Source organism: Pteropus medius, unplaced genomic scaffold (genome assembly GCF_902729225.1).
Source record: "Pteropus medius unplaced genomic scaffold, Ma_sr-lr_union100, whole genome shotgun sequence".
Classification (NCBI taxonomy): domain Eukaryota; kingdom Metazoa; phylum Chordata; class Mammalia; order Chiroptera; family Pteropodidae; genus Pteropus; species Pteropus medius.
The window spans coordinates 21,117,181-21,129,036 of NW_024351729.1; the positions used below are offsets into that span (position 1 = coordinate 21,117,181).

Genomic DNA, 11,856 nt, shown 5'->3' on the forward strand with positions numbered 1-11,856 from the left:
GGGTCCCAATGCCCACCTTCTCCATCCTTTTCTAGCTCCTGATCCTTATTCTCCTCACCCTTATTATTTCCCCTAAAACATTTAATGCTCCTTGAAATTATTTTCTTGACTTACTTATGTATTTTCTGTCTCTATTAGAATGTTAAATCCATGCGTGGAAAAATTTTTCTGGTTTTTTTTTTTTTGTATAATTGTGTTCCCCATGGCATATATAGTAAGCATTCAATAAATATTAACTGAATGAATGAATGAATCAATGAAGAGAAACTGACCCCATGACCTCTGCAGAGACAGCTGTGGCCAGTGGCCAACACTTTTCAGCACAGGGAAGAGAGCTGGGGACTTGGGTTTTATGGTTATGGTGAACCTGAGCCAACTTCTCCAGCCTAGAATGGTGGCACTTGAGTGGGGCACAGGGCACAGGTCTCTGACATGGAAGGCCAGCTGTCTCTGCCCCTTGTCCCTGGTCAGATCCTGGCTCTCCTAACTCTGTGCTAACCCTTCTTTTCTCTTTTTTAGAAGGCATTTGGCTGGCCTCTTGCGGGGTATATTTGGCTTCTTCAAGCCACTTGCTCTTGCTGTTGAGAAATGACTAAGCGGATTTTTTACCTCCCAGTGGCCAGCTGCCAGCCTGCGAGAGCTGATACTGCCAGCTCAGACCAGTTTGGGAGGACAGGTCCTTCTTATAAAAGAGCCCCCTTCCTTTGCTCTGTGTTCAGAAAAAGGACAAAGCAGACACAACTGTCACTGCCTTCTTTGGAAATGGTCTTACTCACTCACCTCTTCTTAATGGGGTTTTAGGCGAATCCACAAAAGGTAGAGGAAGGCAGACATTAATGTAATTCTTACACTTGGGGCTCAATGTCCAAGTCATGCTGGAAGTTGCAAAATGACTGATAGAGAATGTTTGGATGGTGACATAAAAATAAAGACACCATTTGCTTGCTGTGTACCAGGCACGATGCTAACCTCTCCAGGTATAGTAGCTCATGTGAGCTTATGAGGTAAGAGTTGTGGCTTTATAGATAAGGAATTGAAGGTAAAGAGAAGTTAAGGAACTTGCCCAAGGCAACATGGCTCATAAGTGGAGGGACTGCATTTAAGCACAGATCTCTCTATTTCCAAATACTGGTGCTGGCTCATCTGGGCTACCTGCCTCCACACAACTGCACAGATTACCCCAGAAGCTGAGCACAGTGAGAACACAAAAGAAAATCCAAGTAATTTTTCCAAATTTTTCTGCCACCCTCCTCTTAGTTCACACAGAAAGACACCTGCCAACTTCGGTGGGAAGTTAATAGGTTTAATGTAGAGAATTGGTTTAGACATGAACCAAATTCAGGAACTACTGGGTATCAGTAAATTTAGAATCATTAATGGGTTAATCGATTCCAAATCTTCAAGAGAGGGATATATCATGCTGCCATTTCTAAATTTAATTGACCAGGGGACACTTTTTCTCTCTGGGAGTATCTTAGGGGTCTAGAGTTTCAAGAACACTCTGGAAATTGATGAGCTGTACTAATATGCTCACTGATGCTTCAGCCTTCTTCTTTCCATCTCCACTTTCCTCATCTAAAGTTTATCCATCCATCCATCCATCTATCCATCCCTCCATCCATCCATCCATCCCTTCATCCTTCCTTCCATTGAACACCTACCATGTTCCAGGCACGATGCAATGTGATCTCTCCCACGTCACATTATCCATTCTCGCCACAACCCCATTTTGTAGATAAAGAAGTGGAGAATCAGCAAGACACAGGTGGACAGGGGGAGAGCTGACATTTAAACCCAAATTTCCCAGTCCAGAATTACTGATTTTCCTTCTATACTTTAGGGTTTCTTCCTTCAGTTGCTCCTTCAAATCTTGGGCATTTGTCATAATCCCAACTCAAACCCCGCTTCCTTCAGAAGGCCATGTTTCTTCTTCCCTACCTGCCCTGAGTGTAGTGATCTCTCCCTCTCCTAAACTCCCTTCAAAGTCACCATCTCTACTGGAATTTGGCACCCACTTTATCACATTGCACTTGACATATATCACCTCCTTAGACTGGCCCATCAAATTTATGAGGACGACACTGTTAGACTCATTTTGTAGATGAGAAAAACTGACACATGGTGAAGTTCAGTCACTTGCCCAAAGTGATGAAACCAGATCTCAGGACCCACATTCCTTTTACTGCTCTGTGCTGCCTCTACCTAGTTCGACCCCTAGTTTCATAGTTGGGGGAAGTGAGGTCAAAATGGAGAAGGGACTAGCTCCAAATCACACAGCTTGTGACAGTGCTTGGACCACCTGTAAAGCCTCAATGCCAGAAAACTTTTCTCCCCAACAGGCTGCCTCCCCAGGTTTAATGCTGGTCCCGGGCATAGCTGCCAGTCAGCTCCTGTTACCTGGATACATTGGAAATCGTACCTTGTAGCCACAGAGGCAGCAGGAGACCGGTAGCTCGCTCCCTGAGGAATAGCCAAGGAAGGTCAGCCTACTAGCCTGCAAACCCAGCACCTAAAATAAACCAGGCAACAGGCCCCAAAGAAACCACACAGCCTTCCAACAGCCCAAGGCCAGATGTGCCTTCAAACTCCCAGGTTCCCTTGGCACAATGCCGAGCTCAGCACTTAGTGGTTGCTGCTTCTTCCTTCTATTTTAAAGGAGATGAGTTTCTATCCTCTGGATCTAGAGTTTGGGGCTGGCAGGGGTTGAGGAAACTAAGATCTAGGAGACCCTTGGAGCATATGGGGAGGGGGAAGGAATATTCTTCAGGTTGTTGGTTTATCAGAATCATTGGGAGAACTCTTAAAAATGACTCAGGTTTCATCCCAAACCCACAGAACCAGAATCTCTAGGGACAGAGCCAGGGACTCTATTGCAACATGTTTCCCAGGCAGGTCTCTCTGGTCCAGGTTTGCGAACGACCACCCCGCCTCCCCCATACGCTCTTTATTTGCGGTGCACTTAATTTCCATCTCCTATTCTCAACTCTCACTAGTGCACAAATTTTTTCGTTTGTGAAATTAACATTTTAAATTGTCCACGTCCATAGCATTGTGGGTTGATGTGATAAAAATCACTTAGCGTTTCTGTTGCCTTTTTAAATGAGGATTTCAAGTTTTCCTTTTAAATTGAAGTTGAGAAAAGTTCTGTTCTACAAGAACAGGTTTAAGTCCCTAGAGATGTCAGTTTTGAGGAAATTGGTCAGTTAAGAAGTCTGTCACCCAGGCCCTGTGTATCCAATGCAGTCTGTAAAAGTCAGAGGTTGCCAGAGTAACTGCAGCTATGAGGAGACCCTCCATTGTATTTAAATTTCTTGAAACACCCTTGCCGGCAGCTGGCGATACCTATTGAAAGAGGAGAGTTTCTTATTTAAGAAGAGATTGTAAAGATATTTTCCTCAGCTTTGAAAGAGTCAGGGCTTTGAGTTGGGTAGAGAGATGACTCTTGTTTTCTCTTCTTGCCCAAGGTGAAGAAGACAAGGGACTCAGGTGGAATGGGGGACTTTCCTAGCTCATCAGAAGACTAGAGAGAAACAACAAACTAAGGCTCTTTCTTTAGCAAGCTGAAGCACGAGTGGCACTATCTAAGAGCCACACTACCCCTGGGAGACCCTGGATGGGCATTGACATCAAGCCGATCTGAACTCCTGGGCTGAATGAAATTCTAGATGCATGTTTTCACCTGGGAAGGACTTGCTTCCATTACAGGGATTCTGGGAGGTAGTTAGCAGCACTCTTTTTTTGCACGGTGGGGCAATGGAAAGAAAGGGAGAGAGGACTCATGTCAGTCAAATACCAACCACAACGTCAGGCATCGTATGAGGTACAGGGAAATAAAAACATGAAGACAGAATTTCTACATGCAAGGAGTTGGTTGTCTAAAGGAAGCTTGTCACCAGAGGAGTCGAGGAGTCGTGATTTTGTTTGCTGACTGGATCATTTTGTGATGGACTGTGTCTGCCATGGGCGTGTGTGTTTGCGGGAATGGATGCCACTTGCTATGTCTGAATCTAGATAAACCTACCACAATCGTGCTGCCCCAGGGAGCTGTGTGTGCCCTGTGGCCTGGCCCAGGAAAAACCTCCAAAGATAGTGTTGTTCATGCTGCCCCAAGATGGATGAGCTGTCTAGAGAAACAAGATGTGGGAAGTAAGCCTGGATAGAAGTCATGGCCATTTCAGGGTAAGGCAATCGGCCCTTATGTAAGCTCAGAGAAGTTTCTCTTTTTACCCTTCATCAGAGCCCTGGTGACAGTCCTGGGCCTTAGCAATACATAAAGCAGACTGAATTTTTCTTGGGGGTTCCTCTAGTGTGAACACTTTAGCCCTTTTAGAGATTCCTTCTCTGGGGCCCCCTTGTCTTTGAACAAGTCCCTTTTTCAGAGAGAAAAACTGTCAGACAAATAAATTATACTCAAGATAACTTCAAGCATGTTTAGAAAGATTTCTATTTAAAAAGAAGAGCTTAGAGAAAGAGAAAGCAATGCTTAATCCAAAATGATGAATGTTGGAGATTTAGACATGGGGGGATTCATTAGGTCAGAGGTTGGCAAATATCTGTAAAGGTCCAGATAGTGAATATTTTCAGCCTTGAGGGTCATGCAGTCTCTGTTACAACTATACAGCTTTGCCATTGTTCTGAAAAAGTAGCCACAAATAATAACAGTGATTGGGAATGCTGTGACTAATAAAACTTAATTTGTGGACACTGAAATTAGAATTTTACATAAGTTTTACATATAATAAAATATTATTTTCCTTTGCAACTTTTTCAACCACTTAAAAATGTAAAAGAAAATCTCAGCTCATGGGTTGTACTCAAAACAGAATTTGGCCCAGGAGCTAATTCATCACCTGTCACAACCTCAGATGAGATACACTGTGCCTGACTGAGATTACTCTGCTTAGAGAGTCTCTTTGTATAGTCTGGCCATTCATCCATTTATTCAGTCAAATACTTATTAAGTACCTACTAAGTACTCAGGGCTGTTCTGGCTACCGGGGATTCAGAAATGAACAAGGCCAAGTGCCTTGTTGGCTTGCATTTCCCTGGCCATGGCGAGAAGTTTTAGGGTCTGGAGGCAAGAATTTGGGTTTTGGTCTCAGCCCTCGTTTCCCTGGACTTGGCTCTTTTAGTCACAGTCTCGAGGTCTAGGTGCATTTGCAGGGCTGAGCAGAGGAGCCCAAGCGCGGGTGCTCCAGCAATCAGCGGCAGGGAGCCACGTGGCGTGCTTGGATCCAATGCCCGGGGAAAGCTTTAGTGTTCTAAATTTCCAACGAAACAGTCCAGCCAAAAAAACAAAAATGAATAAAATAGCTTAAAACCTAAGACCTTTCGGGCTCAGTGTACTCTGGCAAAGCATTCCAGTGGGGTTCTGGGATGGTGTTCAAGAGCCGTGGCTTCTCTTGGACTTTCCCATGGCCTATTTCAAGACAACCGCTGCTCTGCAGATGTTCCCCCAGGACCGGGTCATGGCAAAGGCCTTCGCAACGGCAGCTAACACTGCTGCCAGGGCTGCAAGGTCAGCGCTCACGTGGGCATTGGTAATGGCCCTTGTCCCCCAGCTCTTGCTTATTCCAGGCAGGTGATTGAGAAACTTTGTGAATTCCTCCTCTAAAACCAAGAAATTCCTTCCATGATTCAGGGGAACACATACGGTTGTGTTAAGACGGAAGAGGTGCTATACGGTGAGTAGGAAATTGCTCCTAGCCCATGGGCCCTCATGATTTACAGGACATCTGCTCCGCCTTCGGCCCCATGTGCTGCCTGCTGCGAGGAGGGCTTAGGGAATGAGCCTGGAGAGAAGATGACAGGAAGATAAGGGATACGGTGTGGTTTTTGCTTCTAAATCCTTATAATCTGGCTGGGTGGGAACTTATGTGGAACAGAAAATCCCAGGCAGTAACCCCTTTGTTCCTTCCTCAAACTCAAACTGGCTTCATCGCCCATGAGCTATGGGACTTCGATGTCCCCCATGTCCCTCATGTAGACAGTGAGTGACTTCATTACACGATTACATGATTGCAAAAGGATTTTTCCTATTGTCAGAGTCTAAGGCTTGAAACATTCTGCCTCCCGCCCCGCCCCGCCCCCCCCCCCCAGGCTCTTCTCTCTTATCTTTTCTGCATCCATCCCATTTCTTTTCTATTCCTCTGCCTCTCTACTCCAGTCTGGCTTAGAGATGTTCAATATTTGCCTGAAGCTCACCTGGGAGTCCCATCCTAGGCCACGTTTCCAGGAAACTGGGGCAGAAAACATGAAATGAGGAGAGATAGGAGGGACATGGCCCCTGGCCTGCTAGATTTTTCATCAGAATCGTCCTCTGTCTACCGCCCTGTCCCCAGCCAGATTTCTCTTTATAAGTATGAATGTAGATGAGTAGTTATTTTCAAGGCTTGAGAATATATATTACATGTTACACTTTCACTCATTCAGTAATTTGTTGTGTGCCTATTAACACCAAGCACAATGCCAGGGATAGAGGAGTGGATAGAGTAGACCTAGAATACTCCTAGAGAGTGCCTTCTATGTTAGAAGGTCAGCTCTCTAACACCTTCATTTTGTGGTTGAGGATTTTGACGCTCAAAGTGGGACTGTGACTTATCTAAAACGAGTCAAGGGCAGAGAAAGTACAGGAACACAGACCTGTTAACCTAAGCAAGACTAGACTTCCTCATAACTAGACAGCAGAAATTGTATTTCCATACATTAGCTTAGCATTCGAAATGTATAGAGGATGTCTGGTCTTCGTCTTCATCGTGAGAGGGGGCAGACATAATAATTATTTGTATAATTATAAATAGCCTCCATATGGTTGTTCATTTTTTTTTCAGATGAATAAACTGAAGCTCAGGAAGTTAAGTATTTGAATAAAATTCAGATGGTTAGAGGAGGCAGAGCTGCAAGAACTTGGGTTCTGATCACCTGCAACACAAATATTCCCACTTGCACCAGCCGCCCACCCTCCTCTCTCTTCAGTGGCTCCTTATCAGCCCCTGGTCAAAGAAGAGTGAGAAGAACCCAAACCATCTCAGCAGTATGCTGCAGTACTGTCAGAATGCAAGAAAGTGGCAGGAACTCAGAGACATTTAGGGAAGGAGAATGAAAATTTAGGGAAGAATGGGAGCACAGAGAGAGGTAAGAAGTACTGGTGAGATTACAGAAGAAAGAAGCATAAGACAGGCCAGGTCAGGGAGAATGGACCTTGTCAATCAATTTAACAGCTGCCGACATAAAAATCGACATACCTTGAATGGATCAAAACAGGTGTCGTGGTAAGGAGGTGATGGGACACACAATGTGGCTTGAACCACTAATAATTATGGGAGTTATAAAACCTGTCAATGATTTGACTATCTGGGGTCTGGTGATCCAGAGTGATGGACTACCTAACTTCACCTTTGAGTTCCTGCCTTCTGGTCAGATTCCTCCTCACCACCCCCTCTTTCAACTGGGAACTAGAAACAGTGGGTATGCGACATGTTCCTGGAATTCTGTTTGTGCAGGTGAAGTCCTACATTGAGGAGAGTTGGTAAAGGAGAAGGAGAAAACCTCAAGCTCTCCCGATTGTCTTTTAAATGATTTCTCCTAAGCTTTTGAGGCTACTTGTGGCATCAGAAGTTCCCGAACTGACACTACTAGTAGTTCACCCATGAGTCATCAGTTTTTAAATCCAATTTTCTATTAACTAATCAATGAACATGCAATGAGAGCTTCTGTGCAGTCATTCGTTGATCAACTGATTTAGGGCATATGGAAAGAACATACTTTTGAGACTTTTCAAGTAGCTTGTGAGCCCCTTAAATCAAGACTATATATAATGTTAAGACTATATATAATTATTCACGTATTTGCTTGGTAGACTTTAGAGGCTCTGGAAATTCACCCACCACCCATTATCACCCTGTCAAGGGCTCTGTGTTATGTGGAGAGATTATGACTTTTCCATACATTTGATAAATATTTATCGAGCATAGGCTATCTGCTAGATATAGGGACGAAATAGTGTCAAAACGTTTTTGGTCTCTAACTTCAGAGAGCCCATGTTAAGTGAAATGAAAGAAGCAATAGCCAAGAATAATAACTCAATTATGAGAAATGTTGGGAAGGGACCACAGATAGGGTAGAACCTGGGATCAGCCATGAGGCATATGAGGGTAGACGTGGAAGAGAAACAACAAAGGTTTGAAACAATAATGTGTTATCATCTCTCACAACTCGTGGTTGATTGGGCTTTGATGGGTATTCTCACTGGAGTCTCTCTTGCAGTCGTAGTCAGGTAGCAGTTGGGACTGTAGTTATCTAAAGGCTTGACTGAACTAGATCTTCAAGATAGTTTCTTCACTTTTATATCTGGTGCATGGACTGGGCTTTCTGGGATAGCTGGAGGTTGACTATCATCGCTTTCTCTTCATATGGCTTTTCCACATGACTAGCTCGGGCTTTCTCATAGCATGAAGGACTCAGGATATTGGACCTCTTAGATGGAGGCTGGATTTCTCCAGAGTGAGCAAGAAGGAAGGAGGAAGCTGAGCAACTTGTTAGAGACTAAACCTGGATCTGGTCTAGTGTTGCTTCTGCAGTATTATGTTAATCAGAGCAGTCATAGGCCAGCCTAGAATCTAGGACATGGAGGATTAGACTCTACCGCTCCAAGGGAGAATGGCTGGTGCATTCGAGGAAGAAAGAGATTGATGGTGACCGTCTTGGAGACAAGCTAAGGCTTTGAGATATAAACGGCTTGGTTTGTTAGTGCACCAGAAAGACAGCCAATATTGCTAGAGTATACTGAGAGTGACACAGGAGGAGGCAGAAGTGATAGGCAGAGTGGAGTTTTATAGCTGAGCCGTGGTAGGGAATTTAGATTTTTTAAAGGTGTCATGAAAACCTTAAGTGTCCTGCTTTCCAAGGGCTGATAATCATAAAGCATCACCTTTATTTCTCCTTCCAATTCATCTCACTTTCTTCCAGTAGGTTATTATATAGCCTGGTACTGGTTATCTGCTCCTGTAGATCTCAAACTTTCAGAGAGTTCCCATCTCCTCCTGGACCAGGCACTGATTTTCCATCTTGGCTTTCAAGGTCCTCCATCAAGTTGTACACTTACACATTTCTCTCACATTTGTGCCCAATCTGTCATATTGGACCCCTTGTTTCCCTTTAGAGGTGACTTTTGCCTCTTTGCTTCCATGCCTGGCCACAGGAGTCACTTTGTTCATAATACCCTCCCACGACCCCATCTCCATCTGTCAAAAATCTACCCTTCCTTTAAAACTAACCTCTGATGTCACTTCCTCAAATTGAGTATGAACTCTCAATCCTGGGAAACTCCTAGTTCTTGCTGATTGGAAGGTGCAGCTATATCTGTATTTCCCTAACCATCTTTCTCACAAGTCCATCCCCTTTGACTCTAGGTCTCTGAGGACAGACAACACGACTTCTTGCTTCTTCTGTCCCACAGCCCCACGCCTTGAGCACAGCCATCATTCAGTGATGCTTGTAGAATTAAATAGTGGTTTCTCTGGGACACCAGCCTCCAGTGTCTCTTCATTTCCCATGGCAATTTCAGCTTTCAGCTCCCAGCAACCTCTGGTCCATGGCCCAAGGTTCCTGGCAGGCCTTCCCCGTAGGATCATGGAGCTGCCGTTCCCAGACAGCCAGGATTGCACAGTTCAGAGCCGGCTCCCAGGGAGATGGAGAGCTTCTGATTCTGCAGGCCCCCTGGCTCCTCTATTCTAGCTGCCTTGCACTTGTTTTCCTTGGCAGGAGGAAGTCCTCAGTCACCACTTCATCTTCCATTTATGGGCATATATGCATCTTTGTTATTCTTTTCAGAAAATGACAGTGTTCTCAGCTTAGAAAAGGAGAGGAAAAGAGTTGAGGGCCATGTAAAGCAAGAGAGGCATTTGATATAAAGCCTCCAGGGCTTCCTGCAATATTTCTGCCCACATTGGAGGATGGAAGATGCTCTTCCTGCCTCTACTGTTCTCTCATCTCTGCCTCAGCCTGTATCATTAGCTCCTCAAACTTTATTGATGGGTTATTATGGATGAAAGGGAGGCCAGGCTATGGGCAGTAAATTTGGCAAAGACTTGTTATCTAGACAGAAAATGGGCAAGGCTCCCTGTCTTGAGTCTATGTCTACACGGTCCTTGAGTTCTTCTGATACCAAAGTACTCTGTGCCCAAGAGTCAAGCTCTGTGGGTTCTGGGTTTGTCCATCAGTCAAGCTACACTTGCACATAAAGAAAGGAACAATAAGAGCAAACATTTATGTGTGCTTCCTCTAGGCCAGCCACTGTTTGAAGTATTTAAATGGTAACTCATGTAAACCTTTCAATAACTCTATGAAGTAGTACTATTATTATCCCCATTTTACAGACAAGGGAATGGAAGGCATAAAGAGGTTAAGTCACTTAACTTAAGGTTAAAACGATGGTCAGTGGCACAGCTGGGATCTGCATCCAGGAATGCTGGTTCCAGACTCTGTGTCTTTAACCACTTATAATGCTGCTTTAATTGCTCATCAAATTAACATGATTAAATAACCTAACAGCATTTCTTAGTCCTTCTTACATACCCAAGTGCAGTGGAAACAACGGTGTGTCTGAGGGTTGTGGCCAAGAACCTAGACAGGTCTGAACCAGTTCTCAGCACAAGTAATTAAATTGGGTTCAAATTCTGACTTTCCCACAGACTTATGATTTGCAGTCTAGTGTTTTATGATATTTGGAAAGGTAGATTAACAAAGCAATTTTCTGATGTATCCAAGAGCAACCCACTTCTCTTGGCTCAAACTGCTGTCTTGGGCATTCACTAAATAATGAATTAAATTATTTTTCTTTCCTTTGTTTATTCATCAAACTCTGATCCTATATTGTGTGTATGCAAGACACCATATGGCCATGAAAAGGAAGAGTAGAAAAAAGGAAAACTAAATGAAATAGACGTAGTCTCTGTCTTTGAGCTATAAGTGTATAAATAGTTGTACGCTTACAAGTAAACCTGAGAATTCAAATGTATCTGTCTATTTACTCTTTTGAGTTGTTTAGTATTCTATAAAGTGCTAAATGCAATGTACTCCCTTGGTTCCCTGGAGTCAACAAAGTAGGGTTTTCTTTTTTTCTTTTTTATTATTATTTATGCCTACAGCACCTGGTCTTCCTAGGTGGTCTCCCATCCAAGTACTAACCAGGCCCGACCTTGCTTAGCTTCCGAGATCAGACATTGGGCTTGTTCAAGGTGGCATGGCCATAGACCATGGGCTGTGGCTCCACTGGGGCATGAACCCAGGGCCTTCTGCGTGTAAAGCAGACGTGCTAACCGCTACACTATGGAACCATGTCCAACAGAGTAGGTTTTTAAAAGGAAACTCACTGGGGCATAGATGCTCTTATAGGCCAATGGATCTTCAAGCTGTCCAAACTAGAGAGAATAGTGATGGTGGATTCTTGGCCCAGGCTGTGCACAACAACAACACTCTATTCAGTTGAGTTAAGAAAATAATAAATACAAAAAGAGACGAGTCATAGGCTGGGAGAAAATATTTGCAAGACACATCTAATAAAGGACAATTATGCCAAGAACACCTAAAGCTCAACAATAAGAAAACGAACAATCAAAAACTGGGCCAAAGACCTTAATAGACACCTCACCAAAGAAGATATATTTTGGCAAATTAGCATATGAATGGCCCAAATCTAGCTACTTACAACACCAAATGCTGGTGAGGATGTGGAATAATGAGACTCTCATTCCTTGCTGGTGGAAATGCAAAATGGTGCAGACACTTTGGAAGGCAATTTGGCAGTTTCCTATTAAAATAAACATACTTACCGTACATTCCAGGAATCACACTCCT

At 43.9% G+C, this 11,856-nt stretch overlaps 1 pseudogene; it reads right to left on the bottom strand.

The window, feature by feature from the left end:
* Positions 1–11,138: 11,138 nt before the first annotated feature.
* On the bottom strand, positions 11,139–11,254 carry LOC120587801 (uncharacterized; annotated as a pseudogene).
* Between the last annotated feature and the right edge of the window lie 602 nt (positions 11,255–11,856).